Genomic DNA, 18,882 nt, shown 5'->3' on the forward strand with positions numbered 1-18,882 from the left:
CCTTGTGAACTTAGAGGAGGTCAGACGCCCCTGCACGCCATTTTTAAAGATCCACAAAGTTGATGATTGGGTAGGACGATGCAAATAAGGTGCAAAGCAAACTTGTGGGGGTGGGAGCATGAAAATAAGGTTTATGGAACCCTAAAAAGAGGACTGGCTGATTTTGACATACTAGGCTTAAAAGAGAGCCAATCCTAGAGAAGAGAGGGAACCTCACAACACAAAGAAAGAAGAGCTAAGAGTGGAGCACATCTTTTGGACTCAGGATCCCTGTGCTGAGAACGTCCCAGACACAGGATATTGAGAGAGCTGTAACACAGGAGATGGTGCAAGACAGCAAGAAGCAGCTACAGAGAAACGGCAGCAGCAGAGGCAGCAGAATGAGGGGACAGGTAGGAGACAGTGCAGGGGACTTCCTGGCCCACAGAGCTAGAAAGCTGAGCACTTTCGGCAGGAGGCTTGTTGGCAGAGTGGGGAACTCCACACACTTGGTGGTGGAGCTAAAGAGCTTTGTCACACTTGCCTGAGCAAGGCAGAGGCTGGGCTGGCTCAAGAGGCCCAAGGGGCCAAGAGGCCAAGGGCCAGGGAAAGGCCGGCCTGCAGGGCTGGTTGAGAAAAGGCCATCCTGATAGAAGAACTACATCCTGAGCCATTTGTGATCCTGAATTTTAACCTGTTACTTCCCTAGTAAACCCCATAATCGTGAGTATTGCCTGTGGGTTCTGCGTGGCCATTGCAATGAATTATCAAACCCAGCAAAGAAGTAGAGAGTGCCTTGGGAGTGGCAGTTGGTGTCAGAATTGGTTAAAATTTTGGAGAAAGGAGGCATGTTTAACCTCCACCTCATAGGAATCAGCCTTGGGTTGTTGATCTTGATTCTCCTCTCCCCTTTTAAAGTTAAAGGTCAGACGCCCCTGCATGCCATTTCTACAGAAGTTTAAATTTGAATTTCACATAATTTAGATATATCACCAAATATTATTCTTCTTTTAATTTTTTTCAACTATTAAAAAATACAAAATCCATTCTTAGCTCACAGGCTGTACAAAAATAGATGGTGGGCCAGGGTTGGCTCATGGCCATAGTTTACTGACCCCATATTTAATTTCACTGAGCCTCAGTCACTGCATCTGTGATTTGGAATAATAATTCTTACAAAGGACTTTTTTGAGCAGAAAAAATAAGATATCTGATGCAAACCACTTATCATGGTTTTTTGTGCAATAATTGTTATCTATATCCTAATAATAAAAACATCTGGTGGCGTAATGGTTAAGAGCTATGGCTCCTAATCAAAAGGTCAGCAGTTCAAATCCACCATGCACTCCTTGGAAACCCTATGGGGCAGTTCTACCCTGTCTTATAGGATCTCTATAAGTCATAATCGACTTGACAGCACTGGGTTTGGTTTCTTGGGTTTTATATCCTAATAATTGGGAAAAAGGGTCTCTTCACTTCATGTTTTACATTTTCTCTGGATGAACCTATTCACATTTCAGACTTTAACAATACCTGAGCTAACAATCCACAAAGCCCTGTTTCCGGTGCAGAACTTGCTCTTGAACTCCAGACATGTCATCTTGGGTTCATCTGTCTCTTCATGTCCATCTATAGCATTTGATCCCTTCACCTTCTCCCATAACTCTGCTTCTCCTCATGGGTTCCCATCTCAATGATGGGTCCCAAATCTACTCAATTATCCCTGGTGTGGTGGTTTTTAAGAAAATGGCTGCAAAATTCTTTGACACTCCTCCCCTTAAAAGACGGGGGTCTATGCCCTCTCCCCTTGAATCTGGGTAGGGTTAAGACTGCTTTGATCAATGGAATGTGGTGAAAGTCATATTAGATGACTTCCAAGGCTAGATCAGAAAAGGCTGTACAGCTTCCGTGGTTCTTTTGGGATATTCATTCTGGAGAAAGGCAGCTATCATGTAAGAATTCTGAGACCACCACACAGAAGAGGCTGCATGTAGACCTTCCAGTAGGCAACCCCAGCCTATCTCAGCATTTGAGTCATTTCAGCCAAGGTGCCAGACATGTGAAAGAAGGAGCCTCCTGGTGATTTCAGCCCCCAGCCTTCAAATCACCCCAAACCTTTGAGTCTTTGAGGCAAAGACAAACATCACTTTTGTGCCTTGTTTTAATTCCCAACCCACATAATCCATGAGCATGAAAAAGTGATTGTTTTACATCACTAAGTTTTAGGGTAGCTTATCACACAGCAATAGTAACTGGGACTCCCAGAAAGAAACATGGGGTCCATGAAGTTCCCTCCTTCTTCCTCATTTCCCACAGCCAGTAAGTCTCCAAGGCTAGTCTATTAAGCCTGGAAAATCTCTCCTTAACCCTACTTCTCTGTATCACATGATTTCTACCAACAAACTCACCTTGATCTCATGCAATAGACTCCACTCTCATATCTCTGCCTCAAGTTGGGAACATTCTCAAATCCATCCCTTTACAGGACTGTAGGGTATTTTTTTCTGGAACACATACCTGGAATGTTCCTTTCCTGATTCAATGGCTTTATTTTCTTAAGGAGAAATTCCAAGTCCTTCTTACCCACCCACCAGTTATAGCACTCAAAACCCTTCAAGAGATGGCTCCTGTCTCCCTCTACAGGCTCTTATCTTACTGCTCTTTGCCTCACCGTCTACGCCCCAATTAGCAAAGATATCTGCTATTTCTTGGCCCCTTTTCTGGACACTTTCATTTCTCTCTGCTGGAATACAATTTTCTTTCTCCTCTTTGCCTGAGATTTTAAGATTCAGCCTATATGTTACTTCCTCCAGGAGGTGTTTCCAGACATGTCAGTCTGAGTTAGCTGTTCCTTCTGGGAGATCCCATGGTAACCCAAGTAACTCTCTATCACTACGCATACCCCCTCCCATATACACTCTACTGTGACTGAGGATTTTGCTCTCTCATCTCTCAAGCTAGGTAATCAGTTTTTCCAAAGCAAAGCCCATGTCTGGCTGACATCTGTGTTCCCAGGAGCCAGGAAGAGAACACTTCTTCTGAGGCCTATGCCTACTCCATAGCCACCATCCTTTATTCCTTGATTTTATTTAGGTGGAGTGTGCCTCATCCTAGGAGATTTAACATAACTGGCCTAAGCCAAGCCAGTCAGGGGAATCTCTCTCTCTTTGCCAAGGATTGGTCCAGGGATACACATGTGGCTTAGTTCTGCCAATGAAAGGTAAGGAGAGGTCCTGGAGAAACTCTGGGAAGGAATTTTGTCCTTTATAAAATGAGAGAGACACGTGAATGAAGCTTATTTTTCTGCCCACTTCCATCCTTCTGGCTTGGGAAGTTTTGCGGATGTGATGTCTGTAACAGTGGCAGCCATCTTTCCATCATGTGCCAAGAAGCCCCCAGAAGTAAACCCACAGACTGAGGAGGATGGTGGAGTGGAAAGATTAAATTAAAATCCATTCTCATTCAAACTCATAACCTACCTCGTGATCACCTCCTTCCAAAATGTTTGTCAGTAATAAATTTTCTCATGGTATAAGTGATTCATAATCAAGTTTACTATAACTTATACCCAAAAACAGGGATTAAGGGGGAAAACAGAAAACAGTTCTCTTTGCCTCTTTGTCTTGGATTCTGTTTCTGTCTTTCTACTTTTCCTCATGGTATGTCTCTTGGATTTGAGAATAATGCTCTGGTACATTCTGATAGTGCTTAAAACCTCAGAAAGGCCCCATCTCTTCATGTCAGCAGCCCACAAATCAGCTCCCATAGGAGCAGGAGGTTGGGGATTAATTTTTGTGATGGTGGTGGGTGGGAGTGTTCTCTTACATACTTTGCTTACCTTTCTCTGTGTTTCTGGTTGCTGTTCTGTTTAAGTACCATCATCTCTGGTTTTTCTTTGTCTCTAATTCTTCTCACCTCAATAACTGCTTCTTTCATTTTTCTGAATCTGTAAGGGATAAGGGGCCTGAACATACAGATTCCTTGACACCAAATGTTGAAAGGACTGAACTCCTCTCTCCCACAGAGAGTTGGAGGGACTGGGAACATTCAGACATGTGAGTTTCTAAAAGGGTCTGGTGAAAACATATCTGTAGTGCCTTCTGGAAATTATGAATAGCCCTAGGTTCCTGTCGCCCAATTGGTTCTAGCTCTATTGTCCTCCCCCTCTACTCTGTACTTTCAATAAAGCCTCTGACAAAGCCCTTGTTGCTTAAGACACCCTGCAGGAAGACAAGATCTGGCCATGGGATAAAGATCTCAGCTTGTGGTAAGTTGGAATCAGACAATCAAAAAATATTGTTAGAACATCTACTATATAGTATATACTTCCTAAACCCTACAGCTGTGCTGTCTATATTCTGTCTTAGTAATCTACTGCTGCTATAACAGAAATACCACAAGTGGGTGGTTTTAATGAACAGAAATTTATTTTCTGACAGTTTAGGAGATGGAAGTCCAAATTTAGGGTGCGAGCTCTAGGGGAAGTTTCTGTCTCTCTCTGTCCACTCTGGGGGAAGGCCCTTATCTCTTTTCAGCTTCCACTCCTTGGTTCCTTGGTGATCATGTGGCCTGTATCTTCCCCTCCATTTTAGACAGCCAATGTTTAAATTGCCCATCGCTATCAAACCAGTTCTCTGAGGAGACAATGTGTCCCTTGGTTTGGTTAGAACTTGGAGCACCTGCATCCATAAGAAAAGTCCAGTCCAGGGCAAGCCACCAAATTGCAATGAATCCTGTTGCCTATCCCAATTTTGTGGCATCGAAAATATCTCTCTCTTCCCCCTTTTATTGGGGCCAGGTCATCTCATCTTTATCGGTCCAGACTAAACCAATGGGTACCAGCCATAGGCATGATAGTCCACACAACTCCCTGCCCTTCAGACCAGCTGCTCCCCCCATCCCTCACCACCCAGGGCTAGGTCAATGGGTGCCAGAGGAACATCTCCAAAATCATCTCTTTATTGATACATCTTTCCCACTTCCACTCGTCTCATGGACCCAGGTGATCACTTCAAACGAGCATACCAGGTTTTCTGCTCAAAGGCTCCCATTAACTTCCTGTCTTGGAAAGGGCTTCTTCTGATGGGCACTGACATTTCTTGCCTCGATACCAAAACCAAACTAAACCCATTGCCTTGTACGATTCTGACTCATAGCAACCCTATAGAACAGAGTAGAACTGCCCCATAGGGTTTCCAAGGAGCAGCTGATGAATTCAAACTGCCAACGTTTTGGTTAGCAGCTAAAAGCTTAACCACTGTGCCACCAGGGCTCCTGCCTCGATGCACCCCACCAGTTCTCACAGGGCTATGCCCCACATGTAGCCCTGGATATACAGTGGTTAAGAGCTCGGCTGCTAACCAAAAGATCGGCAGTTTGAATCCACCAGCTGCTCCTTGGAAACCCTGTGGGGCAGTTCTACTCTGTCCTGTATAGTAAGTATGAGTGGGAATCAACTTGATGGCAACCGGTTGGTTTCCAGTTGGGTTAAATAAAACATATTATTGAAACTAATTTCATTGAAATCATTTTACTTTTTTTACATGCTATTCTTTACTAGAAAATTTTAAGTTACCTCTGTGGCCCTCATTTAGAGCTTGCATTATGTTTCTATTGGACAGCACTACTGTCTGGAGATACAGCCTTGAGTGAGTGTGCAGTCTTGTGGAGCGTATATACTGTTGTGGAGGGTATTTAGGATAGAAAGTAAATAAATAGATAAATAATCAAGAAACATATCTGACAAAATAGACTGTACCTGGGGCAGCTGCTTTGGACTGAGGGCCATGTAAGACTGCTCTGAGGATGTAATATTTAAGCTGAGATCTGAATGTTCAGAAAAAGTCAGGTGTGGGGAGTTAGAAAGAACGAGCATTGTAGGTAGGAAAACAGAGGGTGCAAAAGCTTTGATACGGCTATGAACTTGGCATGTTCGAGGAATCAAAGGAAACCAATGTGGCTTGAGCACCATGTGTGAGATGAGAGTGGACGTATGAAGTCTAAGGGATAGACAGGGAAGGTCCAGGAGGGCTTGGTAATCCCAAATTAGGAGTTTGGGAGCCACTGGAGGGTGTTGAGTAGAATGTGTTTGTTAAAGAGAAACACCAAAAATTAGTGAAAATGAATATATTTATTGTGAGCAGATAGGATTCAAAGCAAGTAGCGTCAACCCAAAAGTATCGAGAAGACACTCTGAAGAGGAGAGATAGTGAAAGCAGTTTATATAGGTGGAGCTGGGGCAGGGTAGTCTCCTGAAGGTCACTGTAAATTCCTTCCATGTTGGTTTCTCAGAGTCTGTACAGGGCTTCAGGGTCAGTCAGTTGTAAAAACAGAGTCATTAAGGACTTGCCATATATCCTAAAACACATATTCCTGTCAGACTCTGGAGTCTCTGCTTCTTGAAACTGGCTGCGCATAGATAATTTTCCAAAAGAGACCGATGCCTAAGGCAAAATGGTCTCTGCTAAACTGCTTTGTTTGGCTGGAAGGTGACCCCAGGAAAACTAGTTCCTTAAAGTCTCAAGATTCGAAAAGATACCTAAGGGCAAATGGCCTGGGTGGGTCACCCAATTCCATGGACCCAGAAATCTGGATTCCAGGAGAATTAATACAGTTTCTCAAATGTCAGGATCTAATATGTGTTTTAAAAAACTCATCTAGCTTCCATCTGGAGAATGGATTTTACGGAACAGGAGCAGGAATAAGCTCTTTGCAAAGTGAGGCTGGATGAGGGGTGTGGACAAGGATAGGGGTGATGGAAATCATTCCAGGTGTGGACTCAGAATATTTTATAGATAAAATCAGTAAGGCTTGTATTGAATTGAGTAATAAAGGAAAGGAAAATCAAAAATAAGTTCTATATTTGGAGCTTTAACAACTGCATGTTTAAGCTCCAGATAGATATAGAATGTTGGGAGAGTAGCAGGTTTGAGGGATGGGTCAATCAAGAACTCAGTTTGGGCAATGTCAGATTTAGGTGCCTGTGGGACTCCCACGTGGAGATGTCAAGTCCGTTGATTATATCAGACTGTTGTTCTGGGGAGATGTCAAGGCTGATGATTTAGATGAGAAATTATCGGTATATTTTAAGCCGTGGGACTGGATGATATCTCCCATGGAAAGACCATATATAAAAGAGGGAAGGGGAGCCAGGTACAAGCCCTGGGACACTCCAAAATTCAGAGCTAAATTTAGAGGAGAAAAAGCTTGTAAAATGGGCTGAAAAGAAGTGGTCAATTAAGCTAAAAACACCACTACAAGAGTGTTGTGCCCTCAAAATACAAAAAAGCATGAGACAAATATGTTTCAAGAAGGAGAAAGAGGTCAAATGGGTCTTATGTTACTGGGATATCATTATGACAGCTGATAAGAGACCACTGAATTTGACAACATGGAGGTCATTCTTGAAGAGAACACGTTCCATGGCATGCTGAAAAGATGGAGAATGAGTTCAGGAGAAAATGGGAGGTGAGGACGTGGAGTGGACGATTAGAGACACCTCCGTCTAAAGTCTGGCTGTGAATTTCCTTCACAAAAAGAGAAATAGAGCTGAGGCAGAAAAGGAATATAGGCCAATTTTGTGTGTGTGTGTGTTTAAGGGAAAAAACCAGAGCCAGTTGCCATCAACTGGATTCTGAATCATAGCAACCCCATTTGTTACAGAGCAGAACTGCCCCATAAGATTTTCCTGGCTGTAATCTTTATTTTTTTTTTAATCTTTATGGAAGCAGACTGCCACACCTTTCTTCTGAAGCACCTCTAGGTAGGTTAGAACTGCCAACCTTTCAGTTAGTAGCCAAGTGTGTTAACTGTTTGCACCACCAAGGGACTTTTAAAGGGAGGAGATATGATAATGTTTATATGATAGTGAGAATGATCTAGTAGAAAGAAAATCTTTTTGTTTTTGTTTTTTTTCAGAAGAGTAAAAGGATGATGCAAGATGAGACAGAGAGGAATCCAGAGCAAATGTAGGGGTGGGGTAGCCTTCGGAAGGAACGAGAATTCTATTCACACTAACAGGTGCAAGTAGATTGGAGTGTTTGAGGGAAGGAAGTCTAAAAAGTTCTCTTCTGATTGTTACCATTTTCTCATTAAAATATGAGGCAACAGCATCAACTGAAAGTGTGGCTGGGAGAGGAGGTTAGGAGGTTTGAGGAGAAAGCAGAAGGGCTGAAATAATTATTTTCCAGCATGAGAAAATAAATATGCTAGAGAAGTAGAGTAAGCTAACAAAGAAGTGGCCAGTTTCTATTTTAAGTCTGTGGTCACAAATCCAATTTCACCCCTTAATAATTGTGTCACTGGCCAAGTCGCTTCCCCTCTCAGAGCCAGGGTTTCCTCTTATATGATGGTGAACTCATCCAAAAGCAAAGCTGTTATAGTTCAAGATGGTAAAATGCACAGTGATTGCCACATATTAGGGGCTCACCACATACCGACCATTATAATCAGGCTCTTGCCCCATCCTCCAACTATGGTGGGCCCATAATTTTACATCTTTGCCTTGTTGGCCTGAACTCTCTCCATCACTGTAGAATCACCCTTCCTTGTTGTATCAACATTTAAAAAACCAATAATTTAGAGATTATTGAGCACATCATGTCTTCTGAGAGTCTGGTAGGGTCTTCAGAGGGTGGGGAAAGAGAATCTGAGGCTGTTGAGATAGCATGAGGTGAGGGAGGGTTAAGGGCATAAATTCTGGTGGAATCCGTCTGGCTGAGCTCAAATTCTGGCTCTACCTCTTTCAAATTGGGGACTTTACACAACGAATGAAACCACTCTATGTCTCAAGTTCTTCATCTGCACAATGGTTACGTTAACTATAATTAACACTATGCAATATTTGCAATGTCTTAGAGTGTGCTCAATGCTTTGCACATATTAAAACAGTCTATCTTCAAAATCCATGAGATAGGTTGTTATGAGGGTTGAAAGAGAAGCTCTTGGCACTTAGAAATTCTTCATAAATAGTAGATAGAGGAGCACTGGTGGTGCAGTGGTTAAGCACTCGGCTGCTAACTGAAAGATCAGCAGTTTGAACCCATCAGCTGCTCTGCAGCAGAAAGATGTGGCAATCTGCTTCCATAAAGATTACAGCCTTGACTCTGCCCTATAGGGTTACTATGAGTAAGAATCAATTTGACAGGCAATTGTTTTGTTTTTTTGTTTTTGGTTATTGCTATGAGCACTGTTCTTGACATGACCTTGAGCTCCTACAATTACAGTGCATGGCCCATGCTTGTGCCTTAAGACACAGCATGAGCCTGGTGAAGACCAAGAGCCCCCATTTACTGAAGGTTCATTGAGTCCATCCTAGAATCTTTCCATATCTGTTTGCATTTTATCCTTACCTGAAATCAGTCTTCACCACAAAATTGTCTCCATTCTGCAGAGAAGGAATTTGAGGCTTGAAGAGATATCACTGATTAGGACCATATAGCGGGTAGGTGTCCAATGTGGGATTAGAACGCAGATTCATCTAACTTCACAGCTCAGCACTGCACACTGTAACAGTGATTCTCAGCTGAGGATGATTTTGCGCCCCCCCCCCCCAAGGGACATTTGGCAATGTCTACAGAATTTTTTGTGTTTGATGAGTAGGGAGGGGTTCTATTTACATTTAGTGGATAGAGACCAGGGTTGCTGCTAAACAGCCCCCACAACAAAGAATTATTCCAAACGTCATTAGTACCAAACTGAGAAACTCTGATGTGAAAATGGCATGGGGACAGCATCTGACCTCCTCTAACTCCACAAGGGGGAAGGAGGATCACGATCAACAGCCCAAGGCTGATTCCTATGAGGCAGGGGTTGGACATGCCTCCTCTCTCTGCCGTCTTTACCAATTCTGACACCAACCTTTCCTCCCATGGCACTTTCTTCTTCTCTGCTGAGTTTGATAATTAATTGCAATGGCCACACAGAACTCACAGACCATACTCAGCTATGGGGTTTACTAGGGAAGTAACAGGTTTACAATTCAGGTTCAGGAATACTCAGGATACAGTTCTTCCATCAGGGCAGCCTCTTCTCAGCTGTGCCACAGGCACATCTCTCTCTGGCCTCTCAGCCTCTGCCCTGCTCTGGCAAGTGTTACAAAGCTCTTTTAGCTCTGTCAGTAAATGCCTAGAGTCACCCCACTCGACCTGTAAGCCTCACCCCAAAGGTGCTCAGCTCTAGCTCTGTGGGTCGGCCAACTTAGCTCCACCACATGCCCAGAGGCTCCATCAGCAAACCTCCTGCCCAAACGTGTTCAGCTTTCTTGCTCTGTGGGCCGGGCCATCTTCTGCTGGTCTCCTGATTCCACTGCCGCTGTTTCTCTGCTGCTGCTTCTCACCATCTTTGGTGTTACAGCTCTCTTTCTCAGTCTCCTGGTTCCAGGAGTTTCTCAGTGCAGGAATCCCGGGTCCAAAGGACACACTCCACTCCTGGCTCTTCTTCCTTGGTGATGATGAGATCCTCTCTTCCTGCCTCTGGGATGGCTCATTTTAAGCCTAGTGGGATGACAAAACTGGCCAGCACCTTGGTGCGCCACAATTACTTTATTTGCATAGTTGCACCTAATCACTTGAATGGGAATTACAAGACCATGGTGAAAAAGATCATATAAAAGCAATCCATTGCACCACACCTACAGTATATTAACCAATGTTCTATAGAAGACCTCAGTGACAGTGACTAGTAAAGAAAGGTAGAAGAGGAAGCAGATGTGAACCTACATCTGCCTAATTTAAAGTCCCATGCTTTCCTCACTCTACTGAAGTTGCCTCCCTTTAATTTTCTCCTGTCTATACATCCTTGGCTCAGTATTTCTGCTGGTGGACAGAAGCCTTGTCTCTTCTTGGTTTAGAAAACCATCCTTTCCCAAAGGAATATCCAAAAGATTTCCAGTTTTATAGTATGAACAACCACAAGGCTCAGTAAAGTGGGTATTCTGGTTGGAATAGGAGGTATAGTGGAAGTTGATGTGTGCTATGAATAGGGATGCTGGAAGATGGTTCCACAGCTGAGAGATGATCACTGTTGAAACGTTTCACATATGGCCAAGATGGAAACCAATGTGTCTATCATTCTGGATAGATCTGAAGATATACATCATAAGTTATACCCCATTCTGCATATATTCTCATTGATGGTACATGGAATCACCTTTGTCCTCGGCATCCTGGGAAATGGGCTTGTGATCTGAGTGGCTGACTTCCGGATGACACGCAGAGTCACCTTCATCTGTTATGTGAACCTGGCCTTAGCTGACTTATCTTTCATTGCCACCCTCCCATTTCTCATTGTCTCCATGGCCAAAGAACAGTGGTTTTTTGGTTGGTTCCTATGCAAGTTAATTTACATTGTGGTGGACATGAACCTGTATGGAAGTATCTTTCTGATCACTCTCATAGCTCTGGACTGCTGTATTTGTGTCCAGCATCCAGTCTGGGCCCAGAATCACCGCACTATAGGTCTGGCCAAGAGGGTGATCATTGGACTCTGGATTCTGGCCCTAGTCCTTACGTTGCCAGTCACCATCTTCATAACTACAGTAAAAGATGAGGAAGAGAAAATATATTGTTTATTCTACTGCAGTGACATCATTGAAGAGGGCATGAAGGTGATGATTCCTGTGTCAATAGCCTGCACAATCATTTGGTTCGTCATTGGCTTTAGTATCCCGGTGTCCATCATCACTATCTGCTATGGGGTCATTGCTGCCAATGTTCGGAAAAAGGCCTGATTAAAGCCAGTCACCCTTTATGAGTCCTCACTGCTGTCACAGTTTACTTTTTTTCTCTGCTGGTTCTCTTTTCACCTGGTAGCCCTGCTAACTGTAGTGTGGGTCAGAGAGATGATGAATGGTAAATATTTGATCCTTTTAATCCTATTTAATCTAGTGAAATCCCTGGCCGCCTTGAACAGTTGCCTCAACCCTATTCTCTATTTCTTCGTGGGCCAGAATTTCCAAAAGAGACTGATGTACTACCTACCCGCCAGGCTTGAGAGGGCCCTGAGTGGGACCTCAGGCCAGACTGATGACACAACTGCCAATTCTATTTCACCTCCTTCAGATGCTGAGTTACAGGCAATGTGAGGAGGGGGCTGCAGGACAATTTGCAGAATAAATTAGCTTCATTTCACCTTGAGTCATACTAGCCCACAGTCTTATCTTGGAGTTACTCATTGATTTGGGCAGAAGAAATAGATGTAAGGCTACTACTGATATCTTCTTTCGTTTTTGGACCTCGGGCTGTGCTCTGGAGTAAACGGAGGTGAGAAGGTAAGAAAAGAGTACGAGGGAAAAGAAGAGGAAAAGTGACAGGGAATTTGTAAGGCTTATACAAGATAATCTATTAAGGGGAACTATTATTTCTGCTAACCAAAAGGTTAGTGGTTCGAATCCACCAGGCATTCCTTGGAAACTGTATGGGGCAGTTCTGCCCTGTCCTGTAGGGTCGCTATGAGTCGGAATCGACTCGACGGCAACGGGTTTTAACGGGATTATTTCACCCATTAAGATGTTTGCTGTAGGTTTTTTATGGCTATCTTTTATCAGATTACAAAATTTTGCTTCTCTTCCTAGTTTGCTAGATTTCTTCGTTTTTAGGTTTTTTTTTTTTTTTTAAATCATGGCTGTTTAATTTTACCAGATGCTTTTTCTGCATATATTAAGATAATGATATTATATTTATTCTTTAAGTTACATCATCATAGATTACATTGATTAATTTTTTAATGTTAAATTACCCTTGCATTCCTAGAATAAACTACACTTCATTGTGATGTGTTGTATGGGTACAGAGGTAAATATAGATGATAGATAGATGGATGGATAGACGGACGGATGGACGGACAGATGGATAGATAGAACTATAAATATTTTATAGAAAGAGAACAGAATATAGAATGCATATATAGAATAGAACAACTACATATATACATTTTCTGTTTGAGGACTAAGGTGTACCTGACCCAAGCCATGGTATTTTCAATTGCCTCATATGCAGGCAAACACTGGACAATAAATAAGGAAGACCAAAGAAGAATTAATGCCTTTGAATTACGGTGTTGGCAAAAAGTATTGAATATACCATGGACTGCCAGAAGAACAATCTGTCTTGAAACAAGTACAGCCAGAATGCTCCTTAGAAGACAGAATGTCAAAACTTTGTCTCACGTACTTTGAACAGGTTATCAGGAAGGACCAGTATCTGGAGGAGGACATCATGCTTGGAGAAGTGGAGGGTCAGTGAAAGAGAGGAATACCCTCAACAGGATGGATTGACACAGTGACTGCAACAGTGGGCTTAAACATAGCAACAAACTGCCTGCTGACCTTGTTTTGAAATAAATCAACCCACAATAGTACCCATTCAGCTAATCCCATCTCATCAACATCACAGAGATAGGATTTACAACCCACAGGAAAATCACATCAGATGACAAAATTGGGGACAATCACACAACACTGGAAATCATGGCCTAGCCAAATTGATACACATATTTTTGGAGGACACAATTCAATCTGTGACACCATTCCACCATTGTACATTGGGTGTCTTTGTAAACTGAGGATTCTTTTAAGTTCATGGAACAGTCTTACACACACACACACACACACAAACCACTTTGAGATCTGATTGATTCCTGATAAGACAGGGAAGAGAGGGGCCCCCAAATCTGCAAACAAAGTAACAGGAAATGGGCCAAGGTGCAGAAACAAAGCCATTCCCCAGAACAATGGGGCCTGGTATCAGAAAATAGCCTACAAACTTCTCTAAAATTGTCTTTCAGAAGCAGCTGGAGAAAACCAGCCCCAGGGACATGAGAAGAACATCCACCTGTGACAGCTGTATGACTTTCCACCAGGGGCACTGAGGGGAATTGAACTCGGGGAGCAAGAAACTGCACGGGGGCATGACACCCCATAATAAGTCCTGCTACAATCCCAGAGGCCTCTGGGACAGGAGCCATCTTAGAAACCTGCTGCGTGCACACTATAGCTAACACATCCCTGCCTGTGCCTGTGAATAAACATGAACCTTTTCCTGCCCAAGAACTTTTAAAAACCCAGGCCCATCTTTTGTTCTGTGAGAAGGCGGGTATGCATTGCTTAGGCCCTCCTCGCCTCTGCTTGCAGGCCTATTTCAATAAAGCTTTGCTCGTGTGGAAAACTCTATGTGCCTTACCTGCTCATCCTTGACCAGTGAGAGGCAAGAACCTTAATCCAGTAATACTATGGTGAAATGAGTTCCTTTATGAGGCATTTTACCTTTTTTTTTTTAAAAAAACAGCTTGAGAGATGCCCAGGGTAGGAAAGAGACATTTTGGGGGCTGAGCCCAATGCACTGTAATCTCAAAATCTGTTAATAAAATCTTTAAGGGGCCTAAGGTTAGACTGGGGGGATATGGGGATGGGGCAGTTGATGGGACTAAGGTCAAAGTTTGGATGAGAATTGGAAGATTTAAATAGGTGTTGTATGAAGTGGTTGCATCTCTCTTACCTGAATGTATTATTGGTATGGATATTATGTCTATTGGGGGACATTCCCTGTCATGGATTGAATTATGTCCCCCAAAAAAGGTGTGTATCAATTTGTCTGGGCCTTGATTCCCAGTATTGTGTGACTTTCCTATATGTTGTAAATCCTGCCTCTGTGACTTTAATGAGGGAGGAGGGGTGGCAGTTGTGTTCGTGAGACAGGACTCAATCTAAAGATTGGATTGTGTCTTGAGTCAATCTCTTGAGATATAAAAGAGAGAAGCAAGTGGGGGTGGGGGGAAGGGACCTCATACCACCAAGAAAGCAGTGCCAGGAGCAGAGCACATTCTTTGGACCCTGGGTCCCTGCATGGAGAAGCTCCTAGTCTAGGGGAAGATTGATGAGAAGGCCAACAGAGAGAGAAAGTCTTCCCCTGGAGCTGACACCATGCATTTGGACTTTTAGCCTACTTTACTGTGAAGAAATAAATTTCTCTTTGTTAAAGCCATCCACTTGTGGTATTTCTGTTATAGCAGCACTAGATAACTAAGACACTCCTTCTACCTGATACTTAAAACTGAAGGCATGCAAGTCTGCCCTTAGGGTGGTATTGATTGGTCTTGCTAAATGTGAACCATCAGAATTGCCCGAACCCACTCAGGTTGTTAATTTGAAACAGTATAGGATACCCAGTGGACAAAAAGAGATCACTATTTTGATTAAAGACATGCTAAAGCCAGAGTGTTGATGCCAACAAATTCTCTGCATAACAGCCCTGTATGGCCCGTGAGGAGTCCTGGTGGTGTAGTGGTTAAGAGCTTGGCTGCTAACCAAATGGTCAGTGGTTTGAATCCACCAGTTGCTCCCTGAAAACCCTATGAGGCAGTTCTACTCTGTCCTATAGGGTCACCATGAGTCAGACCCTGAAAACCCTATGAGGCAGTTCTACTCTGTCCTATAGAGTCACCATGAGTCAGAATTGACTCGATAGGAACTGATTTGGTTTTTTTGTTTAGATGGCCCATGAAAAAGGCAGATGGCTCATGGAGGCTGACAGGAGACTATAGAGGCCTAAATAAACTAGTGCCACCTGTGGCTTTAGCTGTTCCAGACGCAGCCTCAATGGTGGAGAAAATACAGCAGGCTAAAGAAGACTGGTACTCAGTAATTGATCTTGCAAATGCCTTTTTCTCCATCCTAATATCAGAAAAAAAGCCAGCCACAGTTTGCTTTCATGTGGGAAGGATTCCAACTTACTTTCACTACTTTGCCACAGGGTTATCTGATTTCCCCAGCTTACTTTCATAGCTTGATTAGAAGAGACTTGGACTTGGTGCAAATCTCAAGTGTAATGATACATTATACTGATGATATTATGTTAATACAAAACACCAAAGAACAGGCTAGGACTAATTTGAATACAGTGGTGGCCCACATGACCAACAGAGGCTGGTTGATGACTCTAACAAAAATCCAGGGCCCTGCTCAAATGGTGAAATTCTTGGCAATAGTTGGGGTAGGACCACCCCCCCATGACATTCCACAGGCAACTAACAATAAGTTGCTGTTACTACTTAGTCCCAAGACTAAGCCAGAGGCCCAATATTTGGTTGGTTTATTTGGATTTTGAAGAACGCATATTCCACATCTGGGAATATTGCCATCCCCACCCATAAAACCACTCAGAAGAAAACTGCATTCAAATGGGGGCCACAGCAACAGGCTATGTCTGAATTATAGAAAGATCTAACTCTTCCTGCCTTTAAGCCCTTATGATCCACATTCAGACACGATTTTGGAGGTATCTGCCACATATACTTATGCAGACTGGAGCTTATGGCAAAAACCTGAGAATGCCACCCTATGGCAACCACTGGAATTCTGGAGTAGACATTTTCCAGATGGTGCAGCACGATACACTCTATTTGAAAGCCAATTACTCTCCTGCTACTGGGCATTAAGATTGCCTCACTGACGGAAGGACATAAAATTATCATGAGACCTGAATACTTGGGTGATGTAAGAGAAACATTCTAATGAGGAAGGCAATTCCCAAAATAGTTCCATAATAAAATGGAAATTGTTCATACAAGAACAAGAGCTACTGAGGAAATGCATGGAGGCACCCACGGTATATGGGAAAGAGCAGGTAGCCTCTCTTCCCATAGGTCCTGCCCTGGAACCACCTGAGAAGGTTCCAGAGCCCATTGCTACATGGACAGTGCCCTACGAACTACTTTCTGCTGACCAGCAGAAGGCTGCCTGGTTCATGAATGGCAGTTCCAGGGTACATGAACAATGTGTCATGTGGAAACCTCCTGCCTTATGACCAGTAGATGGAAAGGCTCTGATTGAAGAAGATAAGCACAGGTCAGCTCAATGGGCTGAACTGCGTGCTGTCTTCCTAGCCATAATGGAAGAATTGTGCAATGGTGAGAGCCCATATGTTTGGATTTTTACCAATTCATGGGCAGTAGTCAATTTAGCCAATGGCCTGGCTATACGGTCAGGCAAATAGGCAGTGGAAAATTGTACTATTAAATGGACACACATGTGGGGCACAGACTTATGGAAAGCACTCTGGGAATTTAGAGGGCACATTAGGGTAGGACATGTCGATGCCCATCAGAAAAAATCCTTTTCCTGAATTGGAAGGTGACTGAAATCAGCAAATGGACCTGTTGGTATGCTCACTTGAGGTGCTCAATCGAGTCCATGAAATGAGCAGATATGGGGGTGCTGCAGCAATGCAGAGATGGGCTGAATCTATACACATCCCCCTTACACCTTCTGAGGCACAAGATGGCAGTAAGGACTGCTCTGTCTGCCAGCAAGAAAGACAGTGATTGCAGATGGCTATAGGGCATATTCTCTGGGGGGAAGGTCCTGCACATAGATGGCAAGTTGATCATATTGGACAAAAGACACCAGTGGCACCAGTTGGCTACAAATGGGTCCTCACAGGAATAAATACTTACTCTGGAGTGGGTTTTGCATATCCCATGACAGATGCAACTGCCAAAAACACCATTAAGGGATTGGAACGAAAGATACTGTACCAATTTGGGCCACCGAGTTGTATTTCATTAGACCAAGGAACACATTTTACAGCCCACAGGGTGCAGCATGGGCCAAGTAACATCACATTAAATGGACCTACCATGCTGTATACCACCCTCAGAGTAATGGTTTGACAGAGAATTTGAATGGGCAAATGAAACATTTGTTATCTGAAACAGGGGGAGACAAAGGAATGAAGGGCTGGCTTACATGCCTTCATGAGTATTTGCTCATACTCAACATGAGGGGGACAAAGGGAGAATCACCACTGGACAGATTCCTGGACTTCTCTGGGGGATCCAGGGAAGAGGGTGCTGGGGAGGATGCTGGTGCCACTGTATAGTTCTTCTCCACATCACCTAAAATTGCTTTTGTCCTGCCAGATGCTGCAGTCCCAGGACCAGGGAGCAGCTTCAGGTGCTGGAAGCAGGGGTGATCCTTAAGCAAGAGACTGTAACTGTACCCCTGAGCATGTATACCAGAATTCCCAAGGGCCTGATGGAATGGATTGTACCTTTCCCTCATCTGGCAAAATTGAGGTTGACGGTGAATGCTGCCGTATTGCCTAGCGGGCAAGATAGCACATTAGTGTAGTACCTATGTAATGCTACCCAACATGAACAGCAGTGGACTTGTTTCTGGAATTGAATAAGGCTCTTGCCTCTCACTGGTCAAGAATGAGCAGGTAAGGCACAGAGAATTTTCCACACAAGCAAAGCTTTATTAAAGAGGCTTGCAAGCGGAGACAAGGAGGGCCTAGGCAATGCTTACCCCCGTCTCACAGAACAAAGGATTTGCATGGGTTCTTAAAGGCTTCTGGGCAGAAAAAGATTTATGTTTATTCATAGGTATAGGAGGGGTTTTCCAGGAGGTGGCCCGTCTGGGCGGAGGTATGTTAACTATGATGCAAATGCAGCAGCTTTCTAAGATGCCTTTAGGATGGCTCCTGTCCCAGAGGCCTCTGGGATTCATAAAAAAAATCATAGCAGGACTTATTACGGGGTGTCACACCTGCGTAGTCTCTCACTCCCCGAGTTGGATTCCCCAGCTGTGGCTGCAGCCCCTCACTGTCCCTGGTGGAAGGTCACACAGCAGTCACAGGTGGATGTTCTGCGCATGCCCCTGGGGCTGGTTTCATCCGGCTGCATCTGAAAGATAACTTTAAAGAAGTTTGTGGGCTGTTTCCTGATACCCTGCCCCACTGTTCTGGGGAAAGGTTTTGTTTCTGCACCCTGGCCCATTTCCTGTACTTTGTTACTGTAATTTGTTTATGCGAATTGCAGATTTGGGGGCCCCTCTGTTGCCTGTCTTAGACGGAGGGGGAAGCACTTGCTAGACCAGCCTTGTTACCAGCAATCTGGACTACACAGCAG

General features: G+C 43.8%; 1 pseudogene; it reads left to right on the forward strand.

Moving 5' to 3' along the window:
- Positions 1-9,593: 9,593 nt before the first annotated feature.
- On the forward strand, positions 9,594-12,471 carry LOC100669459 (N-formyl peptide receptor 2-like; annotated as a pseudogene).
- The last annotated feature ends 6,411 nt before the right edge of the window (positions 12,472-18,882 follow it).

The sequence above is a fragment of the Loxodonta africana genome, chromosome 11 (assembly GCF_030014295.1).
Source record: "Loxodonta africana isolate mLoxAfr1 chromosome 11, mLoxAfr1.hap2, whole genome shotgun sequence".
Classification (NCBI taxonomy): Eukaryota; Metazoa; Chordata; class Mammalia; order Proboscidea; family Elephantidae; genus Loxodonta; species Loxodonta africana.